Source organism: Etheostoma spectabile, chromosome 17 (genome assembly GCF_008692095.1).
Source record: "Etheostoma spectabile isolate EspeVRDwgs_2016 chromosome 17, UIUC_Espe_1.0, whole genome shotgun sequence".
In the NCBI taxonomy this organism is placed as follows: Eukaryota; Metazoa; Chordata; class Actinopteri; order Perciformes; family Percidae; genus Etheostoma; species Etheostoma spectabile.
In genome coordinates this window covers 12,256,971-12,263,326 of record NC_045749.1, presented here as the reverse complement: position 1 = coordinate 12,263,326, position 6,356 = coordinate 12,256,971, and the positions used below count along the sequence as shown (strand labels likewise).

The window sequence follows — 6,356 nt, the reverse complement described above, 5'->3', positions numbered from 1 at the left end:
CTCTAGATAAAGCTTAAAGTTTAAAACCTCCTTAAGGTTTATCCACAGCCGTTGGTTCCCTCAGAAGATGACAAGCAACATGATAAAAGCCTGACGACCTTTGTGTTGCAGTGTGTATCTGAATAACCTGAAAAGTAAAAAAAAACTAAACAATCATTATACATTCATCATTTTAATACTATAATTCCACATTACACTTTATAAAGAAAAAACACACAATGTGGCTGAATCAATCTCAAATCCGACATGACAACATCTCCTCCTTCTGTCTGATTGGCTACATCAAAAGGTATGTCATATATTGTCCCACTTTAATTTCATTTAAAAAAAAGGGGTCATTGTTTTGGGGTTTTTGAGTCGGTCCTATTCAAATTTCCCAGAACAAGATCAGATAAATGCAGGTAACACCTGTTTGTCTTTCCCCAGGTCCAAGGTCAGTTTGGCTCGGCAGCTCCGCGCTCTGAGCCCGTCTGGTTACCAAACAGTTTCATCTGGATGGCAGTCACAGCTCACAGGATGAGTTTGATTCTGCCAATCGTAGACATTTTTTTTTCTTGATTAGTTGATAAACGTTTTCGGTCTATAAACTGTCAGAAATGGAAATGTCAATCAGTGTTTTTCCAAATCCCAAGATGATATCCTCAAATGTCTTGTTTTGTCCACGCAACGCAAAGATTTTCCGTTTACTGTCAGAGATAAGAAACTAGAAAACATTCACATTTAAGAAGCTGGAATCAGAAATCCTTTTTTTAATAATAAATGACTTAAACCGATTAATCGATAATCAAAACAGTGGGCGATTAATTTAATAGTTAGCTAAACTAAAACTAATATATTATTCTTTGCAGCTCTACATGTATTGCTTGGTTGAGAGATTGTGGAGTGTGTACAACTTGTTAAATTAGGAATTGTATATCTATAAACAGCAGTTAATTTACACTGTCTGTCACCAGAATTAGTTTACTGTATGTTTATGGACATTTCTCTTTATTACTACTGTTGTTTTTTAGCTGGCTCTAAACATTAAGGTAATTTCTGTCATCTTCAATTTGTGGCTTCTTGTGTGTATTTATCTGAATATTTGGTAAAGCGGTTAAAGAATTATTAGGAGTAATTTTGGCATTATAGAACTGTTTTTAATTTTTTCACAAAGTTTTTGAAGATTCTGGCATCAAACTGATGCAAATAATAACTATTATTGCTATTGCACTCCCTGTCCTTCCTTTATTACTGCCCACTTTACTCTGATTGGCTTCACTTGCACAACAAGAATATCACGTGTCAACCAATGCCTGCAAGCGACAACACCACACAAGAGGTGGGTTGCAAATCTTCAGCTGTGATTGGCTGTTGGTACCCCACACCCCACACTAGAGCAGCACTTGTCCAAGGAGAGTCTGTTCTGTATATGTGTGTATGTTTGCAGTGTGTGTGTGTGTGTGTGTGTGTGTGTGTGTATGTGTGTTTGTGTGTGTGTATTGTTGGATTAGAATATCAGTGACAAACAGTCTAATCAGACTAAGACCTCACTTGAACCTTATGATGAGAGTCTTGTGTGTTATGAATGTGTGAAATGTTCCAGTACATTGAGTAGTCTTCTTTCTATGATGATTATCTGCTAAATCACAAGCATAGCCTCATAACTGTCATTACTATGGTGGGGGGGGGGGGAATCCATTGGCCATCCATTACTGTTATAGTAGATGATGTGAAACGGTTTACAACTTCAAACAAGCATCCAGGCAGACTCTATACACACACACGCGCGCACACACACACACACACACACACACACACACACACACACACACACACACACACACACACACACACACACACACACACACACACACACACACACCCACACACACACACACACAACACCCACACACCACACACCACACACCACACACACACACAGCCTAGCATATGGCCGAGCAGAGTAGCGAGAGGGAGTGCAGCAGCTGGGCTCGTGGAGGGTCATCCTATCCCATCTCTATTTCAGCCCATTTTGGACCCTCAGCACATTCCTCTGTAAAGCTGCCACCAATGAGTGAAATATTACCACAATACCAATAGACATGCATATTCATCACACAAATTGTTTTGCAGGAGCAAGACAATGTGCTCACTTTACTTGACTTTAGAAAGATGTAATTACAAAGCAATACAACTCTGACACAGGGTTTAAAGAGATTATGTAAGTTCACCCCCTTCACACACACTCCCCTTACCTGAACCCCCTTTACTACACTGTACTGGGTGGACTGGGTTTTTATCAATGGCTCTTCTATAAAACGGTTATCTCCACTGGTGGTGGTTGTAAAAAAGGGTCATACAATAGAGACAGGATGTTTTTTAGAAGATGGACCAAATCTATATGATAATGTACTGTAGATATAAAGATATTTTTCTCATTTATGTCTTTTTCATTTATTTCTCAATTTCATATGAGTCAAATGATGTATTATCTAATCAAGAATCAATTTTCCATTAGAATAGTTAAGTCAGCAACTGTTTTGATAATCAATTAATAATTTTAGTCATTATTCAAATAAAAATGCAAAAAGATGTAGGGCCCAGCCTCTGTGAGGATTTTATGCTGAACTTTCGTCATGCATGATATTAAACTCAATATTTTTAGGCAAGTAATTTGAAGACGTCACCTTGGGTCCAGGGAAATTCTAGTGGCTATCACAAATTTCTGACAATGTATAGACAAAATGATTATAATTGAGAAAATAGTTTAATTATCAGTAATGAACAAAATTGTTAGCTGCAGCCCTGAATTCCGCCACTAAGCAGACTGTGTGTCTGCCCTATAATGTCACTAACCTCCTGCAGGGGGCCGTCTTGCTCTGAGCCAGCTGGAATGTGATCTCAGGAAACTCTGCGGCTACCTTGGGACTGACCTGAAGAGATAACAAATAAAAAGCCAAATCTTACAAAAGACATTTGTATGCCCACAATTGACACGTATTTATGTCAGCAGTTAAAATAAGAAATTCTGATGGTGTTCATTAATTTAACTAAAAAGATCAGGAGACTTTGGGTGTATTTGTATTGTTGTCAAATGCTGAATTACATATGCTATTTATTATATTTATGGAAGTTAAAATAATAAAGGCAACATAACTGATTAAATCACTATTTAAGAAGGCTGTCACATCGCTATTTGATGTGAGCTCCACTCTGCACCAAGCTGTACCTGGTACTGAGGATTGAGCTCAACATGAGCCTTGTTTCACAGCAGTCTTTGAGAAATTCCTATCATGTTACGTTCATATAAGCACTTTCATTGTGAGGGGGACTAATGGGAGTTTAGACGGCTTAAGGGGCCGGTTGCAAACAGATTCCTTCACACTAGCAGCGAGGCACATTCTGGTGAGTATCACCTTTTTACAGTTCCGTTTGGCATATATTTTTCAAACAAATGTTAAGTTAAATGTTAGCCTTTAAGACTTTCATCTTTTAGGTATGTTGCTTTTATTAATATATGGTTAGCAAAGCATTTTAACAAAGCAAATTAACAAAGCATGCATTAATGCATCTGGTTATCTGTGTAAAGATATAAATAGCCATGGCAAAGTGATCTGACTGACGGTAAAACATCTTAATCGTAAAAGTTCCTGAAGCAGAGTCTTTTACATGTTTTCTCTGTAGAGGACCTGCGGAGTGTGTTTAGGGTCATGTGGAGTGTGACCGTGGTCCTGAAGGCGTTGAGCCTGTTTGTTGCAAAGCTCATAAGCTCCGTCACAGACTGGTTCCTGTCCAAACCAGCATGGGCAAACTTAGAAGTACTGGAGGACACAGAACTGAAAACCAGTGGAGGCGGTGAGTCCAAAAAGAGAAACAAGTAGAATCAATTAACATGCTGTACTTTTGCACTGAAAAGGTTACAGATTTTCAGTATGAAATTCCATCTTTGTGTTGCTATTCTGCCATCACAGTGCAACAAGGAAACACTGTTTATTTTTACCCTCTGAACTAATAACACTAATGAACACTTTGGACGAAGGAATCGGTATCGAAGTCAGGGTATTTTTATCAAACACTTTTTCACAGTGGGGCTCGAAAAATCTGGGCACCCCAAGTAAATTTTTTTATTAATGTGCATAAAGAAGTCAAGAAAAGATGGAAAAATCTCCAAAAGGCATCAAATGACAGATTAGACATTTGTATAATATGTCACAAAAAGTTAGATTTAATTTCCATCATTTACACTTTCAAAATAACAACAAACAAAAAAATGGCGTCTGCAAAAGTTTGGGCACCCTGCAGAGTTAATACCTTGTACTGCTCCCTTTATCACAGCTTTTAAAACGCTTCTTGTAGCCAGCCAAGAGTCTTTCATATTATCACCTTAAGAATACAGTGCCTTGCGAAAGTATTCGGCCCCCTTGAACTTTTCAACCTTTTGACACATTTCAGGCTTCAAACATAAAGATATAAAAAAAGATTTTTTGTGAAGAATCACCAACAAGTGGGACACAAATGTGAAGTGGAACGAAATTTATTGGATATTTTAAACTTTTTTAGCAAATAAAAAACTGAAAAGTGGTGCGTGCAAAATTATTTGGCCCCCTTGCGTTAATACTTTGTAGAGCCACCTTTTGCTGCGATTACAGCTGCAAGTTGCTTGGGGTATGTCCTATCAGTTTTGCACATCGAGAGACTGAAATTCTTGCCCATTCTTCCTTGCAAAACAGCTGGAGCCAGTGAGGTGGATGGAGAGCGTTTGTGAACGAAGTTTCATTCTTTTTTCCACAGATTCTTGATTGGATTCAGGTCTGGACTTTGACTTGGCCATTCTAACACCTGGATAGTTTATTTGTGAACCATTCCTTTGTAGATTTTGCTGTATGTTTGGGATCATTGTCTTGTTGGAAGATAAATCTCCGTCCCAGTTTCAGGTCTTTTGCAGACTCCAACAGGTTTTCATCCAGAATGGTCCTGTATTTGGCTGCATCCATCTTCCCCTCAATTTTAACCATCTTCCCTGTCCCTGCTGAAGAAAAGACAGCCCAAACCATGATGCTGCCACCACCATGTTTGACAGTGGGGATGGTGTGTTGAGGGTGATGAGCTGTGTTACTTTTACGCCAAACATATCGTTTTGCATTGTGGCCAAAAAGTTTGATTTTGGTTTCATCTGACCAGAGCACCTTCTTCCACATGTTTGGTGTGTCTCCTAGGTGGCTTGTGGCAAACTTTAGACGAGACTTTTTATGGATATCTTTGAGAAATGGCTTTCTTCTTGCCACTCTTCCATGAAGGCCAGATTTGTGCAGTGTACGACTGATTGTTGTCCTATGGACAGACTCTCCCACCTCAGCTGTAGTTCTCTGCGAGTCATCCAGAGTGATCATGGGCCTCTTGGCTGCATCTCTGATCAGTCTTCTCCTGTCTGAGCTGAAAGTTTACAGGGACGCCAGGTCTTGCTAGATTTTCAGTGGTCTGATACTCTTCCATTTCAAAATGATCGCTTGCACAGTGCTCCTTGGGATGTTTAAGCTTGGGAAATCTTTTTGTATCCAAATCCGGCTTTAAACTTCCCACAACAGTATTACGGACCTGCCTGGTGTGTTCCTTGGTCTTCATGGTGCTCTCTCGCGCTTTCAACAGAACCCTGAGACATCACAGAGCAGGTGCATTTACACAGAGACTTGATCACACACGGTGGATTCTATTTATCACCATCAGTCATTTAGGACAACATTGGATCATTCAGAGATCCTCGCTGAACTTCTGGAGTGATTTTTGCTGCACTGAAAGTAAAGGGGCTGAATAATTTTGCACGCACAACTTTTCAGTTTTATTTGCTAAAAGTTTAAAATATCCAATAGATTTCGTTCCACTTCACAATTTTGTTCCACTTGTTGGTGATTCTTCACAAAAAATAAAATTTTTATATCTTTATGTTTGAAGCCTGAAATGTGTCAAAAGGTTGAAAAGTTCAAGGGGGCCGAATACTTTCGCAAGGCACTGTATATCAAGGGTTAAAGGACTTATGTGTCAACAGGATTTGGAAAAACTAGTCCATGCTTTCATTTTCAATAGACTTGACTACTGTAACGGTGTCTTTACTGGTCTCCCTAAAAAAATCAATTAGACACCTGCAGTTGATTCAATTGCTGCTCGAGTCCTCACTAAGACCAAGAAAGTGGATCACATCACTCCAGTTCTCAAGTCCTTACACTGGCTTCCTGTGCCTCTAAGAATTGATTTCAAAGTACTCTTGCTAGTTTATAAATCACTAAAAGGTTTAGGGCCTAAATACATTTCTGATCTGCTGCTACACCAGACCTCTCAGGTCATCTGGGACAGGTCTGCTTTCTGTCCCGAGAGTCAGAACT

At 39.2% G+C, this 6,356-nt stretch overlaps 1 long non-coding RNA gene and 1 pseudogene across 1 annotated transcript in view; one reads left to right on the top strand and one right to left on the bottom strand.

Annotated features, from left to right (window-relative positions):
- Positions 1-83: 83 nt before the first annotated feature.
- The window catches only part of LOC116704957 (uncharacterized), a 7,941-nt gene continuing 1,668 nt past the window's right edge, over positions 84-6,356 (bottom strand). The window contains exons 2-3 of the long non-coding RNA XR_004335815.1: positions 2,836-2,912; positions 84-528 (exon numbers count right to left, since the gene is read on the bottom strand). This is a non-coding gene — a long non-coding RNA (uncharacterized LOC116704957). The remainder of the gene's footprint in view (positions 529-2,835; positions 2,913-6,356) is intronic.
- Positions 3,198-6,356, top strand: part of LOC116704953 (peroxiredoxin-like 2A) — a 4,706-nt pseudogene continuing 1,547 nt past the window's right edge.